We start from the raw sequence: 13,787 nt of genomic DNA on the forward strand, positions 1-13,787 counted from the left end.
CAGTGTCTGGGGAATATCACAAGGAGCAGCGCATTATGGGACCCTGAAATCTCAGAACTCCTGGCCTTGCAGATGAGACGGAGCTCACAGCCAAGCAACCAGTCAGCCACTGATTTCAGTGAACAGAGTGAGGGATGCCCCACCTGCGTGGGCGGACCTTGCTCCAAGGAAGTGACGCTCTTTCTGAAACCGAAGGCTCAGTGGGGATGAACCAGACAAGTCACGGAGCGAGGGCTCACAGGCAGCGCGGGCAGTCCAGGCAAAGGCCATGAGGTGGGAGGAGCACAGGGCGCTGAAGAGAGGCAGAGACTGCGGGGCCAGGGCGAGAGCCAGGCTGGACAGAGGGCAGGGCCCAGGCCACGCAGTGTCTTGTGGTCCTTGATACAATGACTACGAGATCCTCTGGAGGCAGGAGTTGAGTCGCCAGAGGATCCCTCCAGCTGCTGATGGGGAAGGGACCACAGGTGAGGGAGGAAGCAGAGAGATGCAGCAGGAGGCTGGCAACCACCCACGAGGGAGACGAGGTGCTGAGCAGGCCTGATTCAGGGTCCCCCAAGATGGTCCCAGAGAATTGGTGGTGGGTCAGCTGTGGAGGGACGGGAGAAAGAAAGGAGCCAGAGAAGGCCCCCAGATTTCTGCTTTTGATGATGAACTGGATATGGGGGTGGGGTTCAAGGTAACCATCAAGTCTGACATTGACCACGGGGTGGGCAAGATGCCCTCTCCTGGGTGGGGAGGATCAGAGAAGGGGCAGGATGGGGCAGAAAGAGGAGGGGCCCCACTTGCACGTTAGACACGATGTAGGAGAGCCCACTGCCTTAGCTCAGCACCCCCGAGACTCCCAGACACAGTCCGCTCTATCGGAGGTGGGGGGAGGCGGGGTGAGAGAGCTCAAGTTCCGGGGTCCCACAGACCCTCTGAGACTGGCTGCAGGCTGGAGACCCCTCTCTGGAACTGCAGTTCCTCACCTTGGAGTGAGCATGGTCACTCCTGCCTGGTCACTTGGTGACAATCATTCCAGAGGGCACATGGTGGGAGCTGAACCAGGCCTGCGGTGCTCCCAGAGAACCCTCGCAGGTTGACAACCCCGGAGAGCTGATGGCCCAAAGACCTGGGCCCTCGCCCAGTCACTGCATGAGTTCGGGGACCTTTGTCAGGCACGGGCTGGGGACGTCGCAGGCACCCAGGAAACAGACATTTGTTGACTGAATCAGTGAGCATGCGCACACACGGGTGATTAGTGGATGACGTCGCTAACCCAGGACGTGGAGGGGGGCGCTCAGCCGCCCCAGGACCCAAGTCAGCTCCAGGCTTTCGGGGACATAAGTGGCTGCCTCCTGCCTCAAAGTCCTGAGGTTTCTCCTGAGGCTCCGGGAACACTTCCTTGCCCATCACAGGAACAGAATTAAACCAGCAAACGCAATCGTTTAAAAAGAACTGCTCCAGCCCTCGTCTCTGCCAAGAGCTCAAGGAACCAACGGAAGAGGATCAAGAGGGTAACCCCCGGGATGGGGAAGCCAAGGGAGGACAGCGGAAGACAAAGCAGGTCCCATGGCGCCCGCGGTGCGGAGGGGAGCCGCGCCCTCTGCTGGTCACAGGAGGAACTGCGCGCAGCCGTGGCCTGTGGGAACTTCCCTTGACCTGCGCGCTGACCCAGCCTTGAACTTGGCTTCTTTCGCCCTTCGACCACTTCCTCCCTGGGGTCTCTACCACCGACCACGCCCAAGAGGCTACCCAGGTTAGTGCGCAATGCAATGCCAGCTGCGGCTCTTTTCTCAACAAGTCTCAATTCTTGTAAAACAAAATCCTACATTTCACCACCCGCCGTCCCCACCCTGAAAGGCGTGGGTCACCAAGGCTGGTTGAGAAACAGGCCAGGGGTCCCGTGGGGCTTGGCCCTCCTCCGAGCGTCTTCTGCCAGCGCTCAGGCTGTCTAGAGAAGCCCTTCCGCAGCCCCAGGCACCAGAGGCGGTTGGATCACTTCCTGTGTCTCCTCTCGGATGTGCGAGTTGGGGGAGGGCTCCCTGCCACGGAGCGGGCAGCCCAGCCCCAGGGACGCCTCCCCATGTGCTAGCTGTTATCAACACAAAAAGTCCACCGGTGCAAGCACTGGTCTTCTGATGTCCTCCATGCCCCATGCACATCCAGGTGACCCGGAGGGCTGTACAGGGTGGGCAGCAATGGGAGGCAGAAAAACGCAAGGAAGCTCCGGCAGGGGAGGGACCGGAGCGCCCTCTACAAGAAGGACAGATCACAGCCCCAGGAGCTCCTGCTTCTCCATGTCAGGTGTGTCTCAGGTGACCTCCCGTCCTGGGCACCTCCTACATGCCTCCCTTGTTGCAGGAGGCCATGTGCCCTGTTTCCAGCTAATGAAGGGAGAAGGCTGTCTTCCGGGGCCTCTGGGAAACACTGCTGGTGAACGGGGAGCCCCGTCGAGAAAAGACACCCTGGCAGGTGCTGACTGCAGCGTGCCTGCTTCCTGTCTGAGTGTCCTGAGGCGTCCAGGGTGGCAGCTGCCACCCTGTGACCCAGGAGTGACACACGGGGGGCTGGAGTGCCAACCCCATGGATGGAGACCTCCAGTCTGCCTCCCTCCAGACCCCTTGTAAAGGAGAAAATGTCCCACAGCTCAAGCCCCATTGGTTGAGTATTCATTTACTTAACATATAGCTTTTACTATGGGCCAGCCACCATTCCAAGAACTTCATAATTATGAATGTGGCTAATGCTAAAAATGACCAAATAAGGTAGGTACTCTGATGTTTCATTTTGCAAGTGAGATGCAAAGTGCTTGCATCGTTGTCCAGGGAATGGAGCCAGGATTCGAACACGGGTCCTGTGCTCCAGAGCTCAGGTTGTTCTTACAAACATATCCCAAGTGGCACCGGCAGAGACCTCACACTCTTCTGATCCCCACAGAAGTCACGGACTTGACGAGGATACAGGAGGTGGCGCGGTGGGGAGAGGACAGCAGACTGTGACCCCACAAGTGCTCATTAATGACCCCACGCAGCTGGGATAATCGTCCTCTTTGTCCCGAGAGTGGAGCTGAGGCTCCAAGAGAGGGCGTGACTTCCCGAAGGTCCCACAGCTGACAGGTGACAGCAACAGGGCAGGCCTTCTACATTCTTTCCACTGTCCCAGCCCATCCCTGGTGCCTTGCATCCCACCAAAATCTCGAGCGTCAGCCCCAGCACAGCCTCACTTGCCACCCACTCTACAGAAACCCCCCCAACACAGGAAGGCATGAATAAGGCGAACAGTCTGGCAACAACCTGATGTCCCTCAAAGCCTGTGGTCTATCCAAACCAGGCAGTATTACACAGCGGCTTTCTCAGTGAAATAAATCCATGTAATCTCCCATCAGCGGGCTCTCTGGCTTCCTGGGTCAGCAGGTACATCACAGAACAAAGCAATGGTCCATCGTCCCTCACACATACCCCTGACCACTGCCCATCTCCCACGGCTCACCTGACCCTGAAAGTTCAGGTGGAGTCCTGAGAGGGACAAAAGGTCGCCTCCAAGAGGGGGTGGCCATCCAAGCTCCCACCGAGCAATGCTTTCATTTTTGCCAGAAGAGGGTGGTGAGAGGCTTCCAAGATTAGAATGTTAACAATAAATAAAAGGGCAAACCAGTAACTCTTCTGCAGTTACACTCACTGCCCCAACCATCCAGCCATCTGACTCTTACTTTTACAAGAAGACAATTCAGGGTGGGGAGGGTACAGCTCAGTAGGAGAGTGTGTGCTTAGCATGCAGAGGTCCTGGGTTCAATCCTCAGTCCCTCCATTCACAAAAAATAAATCAATTTTTTAAAAGACTTGTTTAAAAAATAAATAAATAAAAGAAGGTAATTCACATAAAAACGATATCATGGTCACCCAGACATTCTCTTTCCTCCAGTTCAGCGTGTACAGTGTGAAGTGTTTCCTGGATTCACCTTCCACGGGGGCCCGCTTCCTTCCCCACGGCAGCCCGCAGAGCCGGGCTCACTGCCTGACCGCACATGGATTTCGGTCTCCAATACCTCGTCGCGGGAACAGGAGATGAAGTGTTCCACCGCGGGACAGCTCAAACACGGCATCGAGCCCGGCCCGTAAATTACAGAAAATCCATAGCGTGAGGTTTATAGGTAGTACTTGAAAAACACATCCCGAGTTCCACGGCTGGGGTGGTCACTCCAAGACTCACTTGCACAAATCTAACAATAGTGACGGCTGCATCCACGTTTTCATAGAAGCTGTGATATCTTTCCGAGCCCACTGTTCACTAAACTGCCGTGAAGTTTAGAGCTGGTGGGTCCCCTGGATTTATGTTGGCAGGGGGAGCAGTTATTTAGGAAATTAGATCCTGGCGCCTTCTCCCGGCCTCATACTGAAACATTAACAACAGTGCCAGCGATTCCCACAGCCGGCCGGGGGAGCAGCGCTCGTTTCTGTGTATAGCAGAGGCTGACATCAGTCCTGCGGCATGGGCTGCAACAGAGGTGACCCCTGGCATTTTATGCTGCCGGGTTTGGAGGGTCTCTGACCCTCCTAGTTCATTCAAGGGCTACCTGGGGGACCCGCTGATACTTCGGTATAAAAAGGAGCCCCAGAGTTTTAGGAGAATGGGCCCTGGGGGTCTGTTAGCAGGAGGGACTAGAGCTCCCACCAGAATCTGCAATGCACAGCAAAGACAAGGGGCTGACCCTTTATTCAGAAAGGCACACAGACTCACCAGGCTTGAGCCAAGAGATGTGTCCTAGAGAACACAAGTCCCCTGTTTGGGGTTTGACTGACCGATTCACTCCTCATGGACTCATCTGTCCACTCACTTATATGTGGCAGGCTCTGTGCAGGGGGTGGGGACGGGGAGAGGCGCACTCCTGACAACAGCGCACGCCAAGGCCCTGGGGTAAGCGCACTGGGCAGTTCAAGGGGCTGAGAAGGGGCCTCTGGGAGGAATGAAAAACCCAGGAGGGTCTCCACCCAGGAAAGAAAGAGAACAATTCCCCTTCTCTCGGAAGGTATAGGGCCACTGGGTGGGGAACAAAGCAGCGGGAGGCAAGAAGGGGCCGGGAGACGAGGAGGGTGGGCAGGCGCTGCTGCAGTTCATAGTGAGAGGCACAGAGGAGCCTGGAAACGCGGCGGGCGGAGCCCACATACGGTGTGTAACTGCGTGTCTGGCCAGCTCCTGATGCAAAGGTGCCCTCAGCTAAACTGCAATACAGAAAACAATTCCTATCCTCGATTACTGCTGAAGTTCAGATTGTTACCAACTGGTTTCTGTCCTCTACAAATTGGGGGGGGGATGTTTTAATACTAGGATTCCTCAAAGCAGGACGTGGCTGTCCCCCCCACCCAAACTCCTGCTGCTGACGTAACTCGTTCTCATCAACGTGGTGCCACCCCGTCTGCACGCAGTGGCCCACCGCGGGCCGGACCCCAGGCTAATGCACTTCCTCACAATGTGGACAGCAGAATCCTAAGCCCCCGGATTCCCGGCCCCAGGCCCCAGGTTACTCAACCGAACACGACCCGAGGCACTGCTGTCAAGGCTTCTGCAGCCGGAATCGGGGTGTAACCAGCTGACCCGAAGACGGGGCGATCACCCTGATGACCGGGACGGGCGTGTAATCGCCAGAGCCCTTCAAAGCCGAGGGGAGGCGGGGGAGGAGGAGAGGGCAGCCGGGAGGGGGCGACAGGCCAGGAGGACTCGGCCCCCCCCCCCCCCGCTGGCCTTGAGGGGCCGCAAGCCAGGAAGGCAGCGGCCTCTGGAAGGTGGGGATGAGCCCCGACAGCCGGCAGGGACCCGTGAGCAGGACTCCGCTTCCCTCTCAGAGCTTCGGGGAGGAGCTCAGACCTCCGACACCTGGACCCCAGACGGCGGGAGCTGGGGAGCAGGCGGCGTGCGGAGCTCACGTGTTGCTGAGGCTGAGCCGGTGGGCCCGTTTTGGCAGCCGGCTTAGATAAAACTCCTTTCTGTTCTTATTACTGATTGCTTATTGATTATTTTTGTCGACACTTCCAAGGCCAGATCATAAAAGATGACAGAAACATGACAGAACTGAAGGCTGTTTCTCTCGGAAGCTCCCTCTTGGAACCCAAGTTTCCGGGCGAAGGCCGCGTGGAGCGGGCCTGAGGCCCAGCCCACAGCCCGGCCGAGCTCCCTGGGGACAGCGGCGCCAACCCGGCCGTGGTTCTGGACGGAACTGTGTCCCCTCGAAGTTCACACAGCCCAGCCCCTGACTCCCAGGGCCTCCAAACGCCACTGTGTTTGGAGTCAGCTCCTTTAAAGATGCATCTAAATTCAAATGAGGCTGCCAGGGTGGGTGCTAATCCACTTTGACTAGTGTCCTTAGAAGAAATCTGGACACAGGGCGAGACCGCGAGGCATACACACCCAGGGGACGCAGGCCATGGGAGGAGGTGGTCTGCAAGCCCTGGAGGGAGGCCTCAGGGGGAACCAGCCCTGCCGACAGCCTGGCTCTGGACTCCGAGCCTCCAGGGCTGGGGCAGTTTCACTTCTGCCGCACCTCGTTATGGTGCCCTCTGCACACCAGCTGCCAGCCGTGCCAGTGAGGGCTCCCCAGGGAAAGAGAACCAACCAGAGAGCTACACATGCGTACAGGACGAGACGTAGCACGCGGGGCCGACCTGCTCCGTTACAAGGGCGGAGAAGTCCCAGGACCTAGCATGTTCGACCTGCAGGCCAGGCAAGTCCTGGTACTGGTCCGGCCCACACCTGCAGGCCTGAGAGTCAGGATGCCGGGTCCAAGCGCAGGAGAACGACGAGGGACAGCTCAGCCCTGAGCACCCAGCACTGCTGCAGTCCATCCTGGAAAAGGTCTCATGAAGATTCACACACTCACAACCCGTAACGGGGAGAACTAGTCACCTTTCCTGAAACTAGAGCAACTTCGCAAACTCGACCTCCTCTGAGGTCACCTAGGTCACCGGGCAGCAAAGGGCAGCAGGCATCCCACCCTGTTCTCCCTCCGCTCCAGCCATGGAGCACACGGTTCAGACCCTGAGCCACTGGGAGACCCAGGCCCCTCTGGTCACCACGGGCTCCACCGGCACCCCAGTCCGGCCAGGAGAAGGCCGATGCAAAGGATGTACGCTCCTGGTGTTTTTCCTTAAAATAAACTGCATCTGAATTTTGTTAGCAATGAGGCCCCAAGAGAGGAGAGGTCTGGAGACCTCTTAGAGTGAGCCACAAGGATGCACGTCTAGGTGACACACAGGGGAGGGGTCCTTCCAGGGGCAGGGCCTTCCAAACAGCCAGGGCAGTGAGGAGGAGCACCGGAAATTCTCCCAACATATGACCCCTGCGAGCCAGTGCTTCTCGGTAAAAGGGGTTCATCAGATGCAAACGAAATGTTGATCGTATCAAAAAATCATCTACCTTATCAAATTGGAAAGAAAACCCTTGCCCCAAATCTCTTTCGATTTAAGGTTCAGGAGACACGGGCCACTTCGTGGTCAAATGTCTGCCTCCCAGATCACCTTCCCTCCTTGGCTAAGGCGTGGCTGGATGTTGCCACCAGGAAACAATTGTTCCCTGAGTTAAACATTCAACTCCTAGAAGCCCTACTGAAAATCTGTATTCAGGAGGGATAAATTAGGAATTTAGGATTTGCAGATACACACTACTGTATATAAAATAGATAAACAACAAGGACCTGCTGTACAGCACAGGGAACTATATTCAGGATCTTGTAATAATATAAATGGAAAGAATCTGGAAAAAATACGAGTCACTTTGCTGTACGCCTGAGACTAACACAACATTGTAAATCAACTATACTTCAGTTTTAAAAAATCTGTATTCTGCCCCATGCTATTCACAGAAGTGAATTACAGTGGACCAGGAATATAAATATAAAGAAGGAAAGCTGTACACTTATTACAAGGGAACGTGGGTGGATACGCTTCTGACCAACCGTCCTGGTTCACCAGGGACTCGAGGGGTCTCAGGACGCCAGACGTTTCGAGCTAAAACCAGGACTGTCCCAGGCAGACTGGGGCAAGGTGTTTGCTGCAAATTTGAGGCAGAAAGAGACTCCTTAAAGACAACACAAAAGGCAAAGACATAAAGAAAGAGCTTGAAAAACTTCACTGCGTCGAAACTGAAAACCTAGGGAGGAATTACACAGTGCGGTGACAACCATTCACAGAAGGGCGCAGTATGTCTGAACGTCGCTAAGACTGTAGATCTTAGAAGTTCTCATCAGACACACAAAAATAACTGTAACTCTGTGGTGACGAATGTAAGCAGACTTACTGCGGTGATCATCTTGCAATGTATACAGTGAATCACTACATCATAGACCTAAAACTCATATAGTATGTCATGTCAATTATATCTTAAAAAAAAAAAAAACCTGAAAACTTCTACTCAACCAAAGACACGATAAACATGTAAAGCCAAGCCCCAGCGAGAACAAAAACCCCTGCAGTAAACAGAGGATTAGAACCCAGAACACATAAGTAGCTCTCACAAACCAGTCACAAAGAGAGACCCACAGCTGCCCAGAAAAGAAGCAACTCACAGAAAGAGAAACCCAAACGGCCAATTAACATAAGAAAACCCCGCTCAAGCAACCAAGGGAATGCAAATTAGACCACAGGAGTTCCCTTCTCCTTCCGTAGCACTGACAGCCTTTAAGAAACGGAACCTTTCACGGTACCTAGAGAAACGGGCACCTCCGACACTGCTGTGGGGGGTGGCGGCCACGTGGGCAACAATTTCACAGAATCAAGTGAAATTTACAGCGGGCTCATCGTCTGCCCCAGGAATTCTGCATCTCAGAACGTGCCCTGTGGAGAAGCACTTGTATGAGTGTACAAGAGGGCACTGCAGGTAGCAGAGGGTCCGAGGACACCCGCCATGGCCGGCAGCAGCAGAAAGTCTCAAATGATGGAATGCTCTCAAGCAATTAGGAAGAATCTAGGAGCCAGCTAAATCTCCAAGACACACTGCCGAATGAAGACAGTTTCAGAACAAGTCTGCTGTCTTCAGATGCCGTCTCTGCAATTCTTAGAGGAAACCACCCTGCGCATTTCCTCCTGAGACCCACAGGCACATGGCAAGCTTGTCTGGTGGGGAAACACTCAGCGGTCACAGGGGTTCTCTCCAGGGAGAGGAAGAGGAAGGAGTGGTGCTCCAAGGAGGGTCTGTAACGTTTTCCCTTCTCACTTCGAGAAGCTATTCATGAAATACTGGTGTAATTATTTTTTTTCCCCAAAGAACCCCGTTGCCTGTGTAGGAGAACACATCATGCATTCATCGGACAAACAGCGACGGCGTGCCAGCTCCAGGCCAGACCCGCTCTAAAGCCAGGGGTCACTCCTTCTCTTCAAACAAGAATGGAGCGAGCAGCTAAGTCACCCCGCCAAGTTCACCAGCGGTCTTTAAGGTGACGGGGTGCAGATTCAGGTGGATGAGGGCCAAGGGGTGGGAAAATGCTCTGGGCACCTGGGCAGGTGACTCGAGGGAAGGGAAGACCTTGGCTGGACAGCAAACCCTGGCAGGGCCTTCTACTGCCCGGAGGCCACGAACCCTGCCTTTTGCTCCAGGCACACACTCATGAGGATGAAGGCTGAGGCCAGAGGATGATTCCAGATCCAAGGTAGGTTCTGCAGGTCAGGTGAGCACAGGTATGGGGTTTCCGCACTCCTAGGGGTGGAGGAGTTGCAATGCCCAGCACCCTCGCTCCCTCTTCTGCTACCATCTCACTGATTGTCTTCCGGGGTCTCAAGCCCGGCTCCATCCATGGCCCCGGGTGGCCTGTGAGCTGGCCCCTGAGCTGAGCCTCAGCCGTCCAGCTCCCCTATTCCCCAGGGCAGGTAGTGTGACCTTGCCAGAGCCCTGGACCACCAAGGGGACGTTAGCTGGAGCTCCTGAACGAGCCTGGCTTTGGACATGCATTTTCCTGAACTGCTAGTCACTTGCTAGTGGAAAAGCCTGCTGAGTACAGCTGGTCATCATTATGATTTCAAAAGAGCTGGGCGGTGCAGACCTGACCTGGGGCTTCGGGGCTGCTGCCTTCGGAAAGGCTGACCCAGTCCTAACTCTGAGCCCAGGGCTGAGCCAGGGCATTGCATTCCCAACTGCCTTGTGCAGCCCTGGAAGCCGCAGCTTTTAATGAGCACCAGCTGGGGCGCATCAGGCTCTCATCAATCACCCCTCCCCCTTCAAATAAAGGTTTGGTTTGGTTTTTTTTAGAAAGAAAGAAGGAAAGCAAGAAAGAAAGAGAGAGGGAGAGAAAGGGAGGGAGAGAGGGAGAGAAAGGGAGGGAGAGAGGGAGAGAAAGGGAGGGAGAGAGGGAGAAAGAGAGAAAGAGAGCAAAGAAAGAAAGAAAGAAAGAAAGAAAGAAAGAAAGAAAGAAAGAAAAAGAAAGAAAGAAAAGAAAGAAAGAAAGAAAGAAAGAAAGAGAAAGGAAAGAAGAAAGAAAGGAAGAAAGGAAAGAAAGGAAGGAAAGAAGAAGAAAGAAAGGAAGGAAGAAAGGAAGGAAGGAAGAAAGAAAAAGAAAGAAAGGAAGGAAGGAAGGAAGGAAGGAAGGAAGGAAGGAAGGAAGGAAGAAACTCCCTTGGGGCAGAAATATCCCAGTACTAGTCAGCGCTTCTGAATCCGACTTCGAAGTCTGGACGAGTGAGTAGTTCATTTCTTCATAAATTAAAGCCACTGAAATAGCATGTTATCCCTTTAAGGTTGGGAGTTAGGATCCACCCAAAGCAAGCTCCGAGGAAGGAGCCGCACAAATCAAGGGAGCAAGAGCTGCAGGTGGCAACCCGACAAACAGTCCTGCTTCCAGGCGGAGAGGTCAGGGGACCGTCCCGAGGCTTAGCCACCAGGATGCCCAGAGTTGTGGGCACACAGCCTGGCTCTACCCTGGGTCCCTGCACCCTTGCTCCACACGAAGATTTGGCATTTGGACTGGGGTCCCATCTGACCCAACGCTGTATTGGAACGCTGAAACCCAGAGACTCAGCCCCTGGCAGGTGACCTCCTTTGGGAGCCAGCCGCACACCGGCAGACGCATCTCAGAGTGGAGGCTCCAGGCCATCTGCCCGCCCCAGGCTCCGGACTCAGACAGGCAATGAAATGGCCTCTTTGGCACGTCTTGGAAGAAGTCAACAGGCCTCTCCAAATGAACACAGCCTCCTCTCCCCAACCTCCTTCCCACCAGCCTCCCCCATCCTCCACCCATTCTTCCACAGCTCCATGAACAGAACCCCAACCCCTGGGCTTAGACAAAAAATGCAGCATCCTGGATTTCAGGCCCCCAAGGCTTCGACAGGTCCTCTGGGCTCCCCACCTCCGTCCTCCCACAGCAGGCAGCTCCCCTTCCCCACTAGAAGCCTTCTCTCAGGTAAAGCCGCCAAAGGCCTCGGGCTGCACACGTGAAACCCCACAGCTCCTGGTGGAGTCCAGAGTCCACCTGTCCATCTGTCCACCTCACTGGGCACAACACCCACATCTCCCCTCGCCCAGGATCTTCAGCCTCATGACCCTCTTCTCTCCTCGAATTCCACAAGCTAACTCCCATTCAGGGCCTCTGCCGCTGCTTCCCTCCTGCCGGGAATGCTCTCACTCCCTACCCTCACATGGCTCCCTGCTTCCCCACATGAAGTCTGTAGAACATCCCTCTTCAGAGAGCCTTTCCTGGCCGCCCCAGCTAGAGCAGCTCCCATCCTCAGTCACCGCCTCTCCACCAGCCTATCTCTGCACAGAGATGATCTTTATGTTTCTCTTTCTTTGCCTCCAAGTCCAGGTCCATTGTCTTTCTCCCCCTCACCAAAATAAAAGCTCCCTGAGGGCAGGAAGCTGACCTCCAAGCCCTGCGGCTCCCCGCACGTAGGTCAGCGCCGGAATCATTTGCAGAGATTAATAAACTCCTGCTGCCCCGCTGCCTGCAGAGCTGGCCTTCTCCTCGGAGATGCGGGCAAGCAGGGCTAAACCCTGCATCCTTCAAGGCCTAGACAGAAGCCACAGAACTATTTTAAAAATGCCCAACAATTGAAATGAGCCTGTGGGGCAGGAGTTGCATCATGTCCACAGGCAGATCATAGACTTGTGACGGCTCTGAGCACACTGCCAAACGGCTGAAGGTCAGGATTTGAAACGTCCTTTCTCAAAATCCAACCCCAAATATGCCTCGCTGTAAACTCAGTACCCGAGTATTGCAAAGGTGGGAGGTGGGGGCTTTCAGGGGAGGAAGCTGGCACTTGCGTGTACCTACTGTGTGCGGGCACCGGGTGGGGACTCTGTGTGAGGGCACTCCTGCGTACCTACTGTGTGCAGGCACAGGATGAGGGAGCATCTGCTCCCATTACAGGATGAGTGCCAGGGTTGGGAGGCAAGCTTCCCTCTCATTCACCACTGCACCCCACCCCACCCCTGAGCTCTGTACAAGGTCTCAGACTTCGCAGGTGCTTGATATTCACGATGGGTGAACAGCCACAGAAGGGCCACCCATCCTCCAGGGTGGGGCTCCACTCAGCAGACATAAATGCCCCAAAGCTTCACCGTGGGCTCCTCATCCTCAGGGCACCGCAGAGCGCGGCACATAACAGGCTCTCCCAACAACCCCAGCGTCCGTCCCATCCTTCTTGACCCTGTGACACCATGCATCTGTTTCCCAACCTCTGCACTGCCAATGTGGTCCTGAGCGTTTTTTCTTTTTTGGGGGGGGGAGGTTAGAGGTGGGGGTTAGGGATGGGGGAGGCTTCCTGAGCATCACAGAATGTCAGCAGCACCCCTGGCTTCTCCCCACTGGATGCCAGTAGAACTGAGAGTGAGGGGAGTTGTAACAACCAAAAAAGAGGGGGGGACACCCCTGTTGAGAACCACTGATGTATCAAAACCAGTTTCCAGACCTGCCTGATCCCAGAGTCACCTGGGGCTCTGGTTGGAAATACAGATTCCAGGAGATTCTAAGGGGAGGGGCTGGATGCTGTTTCTAGTGCCCCCCAGAAAATCCATACCAGGGGACCAGTGGGGTAAACACTGGCCTAACTCTCCCCAGGCCCCACCATCATTCAGCCTCTTGGTCGCCAACTGTACCAACGGCCACTGAATCCAGGCAAAGCTCTCTGGCCTCGTCATGGGGAGGCCTAAGCCCCCGCCCACTCCCAGGTCCTCTCCCCTGGACCAGGTGGGGCCCTCACCATTTTCCAGCTTCCTCAGGATCTCCTGAGATCCTGTCCCTTTAAGAGCAGCTGGACCGACTCCAGGGCCAGGTGTCTGTCTGCAGGGGCCCTGGCTGCTGCTGCCCTGCACAGGTGGAGGGAGGCCTGCCTCCTCTCTGGGAGACAACGGAACACGTGCGGCGCTCTCACTGGGTGGCAAACACTGCCCCCACGATACCAACAACTGCCCCAAGACTTAAGTACTGGATCGCACCCCATCTTACAGATGCGGAAACTGAGGCACAGAGAAGTCAAGTGTCATGCGCACAGGGTCACACAGCTAGCAGAGGAGGGTTCCGATGCTGGGACGGCCGACCCCAAGGCCAGCGTGAGGGACCACTGCGCGCACTGCCCTTGTTTGCGGACAGAGTCCCCCGCCTTGGCTTCAGGGACAGCCTGAACCAGGTGGAGCCCACCTCTGTGCTGGGGGCGCAGAGGACATCCTAGCCGCCCTGCAGCGGCCAAGGGCAGAGCGTGGGCTCCCGGCCGGCCGGCCGCCCCCCGGCCCCGCGCCCGCTCCCCGCACCGCGCGCTTACCTTGCGCCGGGCCTCGCGCGGCGGCGGCGGCGGCGGCGGCGGCGCCCCGAGCCCCGAAGGCGCTCAGCAGCG

At 55.8% G+C, this 13,787-nt stretch overlaps 1 protein-coding gene across 1 annotated transcript in view; it reads right to left on the reverse strand.

The window, feature by feature from the left end:
- PHACTR3 (phosphatase and actin regulator 3) overlaps positions 1 to 13,784 on the reverse strand; it is a 180,392-nt gene extending 166,608 nt beyond the window's left edge. Inside the window, exon 1 of the mRNA XM_064496950.1 lies at positions 13,716 to 13,784. The gene's annotated coding sequence lies outside the window, so the exon portion shown is untranslated. The remainder of the gene's footprint in view (positions 1 to 13,715) is intronic.
- Positions 13,785 to 13,787: the final 3 nt, after the last annotated feature.

Source organism: Camelus dromedarius, chromosome 18, assembly GCF_036321535.1.
Source record: "Camelus dromedarius isolate mCamDro1 chromosome 18, mCamDro1.pat, whole genome shotgun sequence".
In the NCBI taxonomy this organism is placed as follows: Eukaryota; Metazoa; Chordata; class Mammalia; order Artiodactyla; family Camelidae; genus Camelus; species Camelus dromedarius.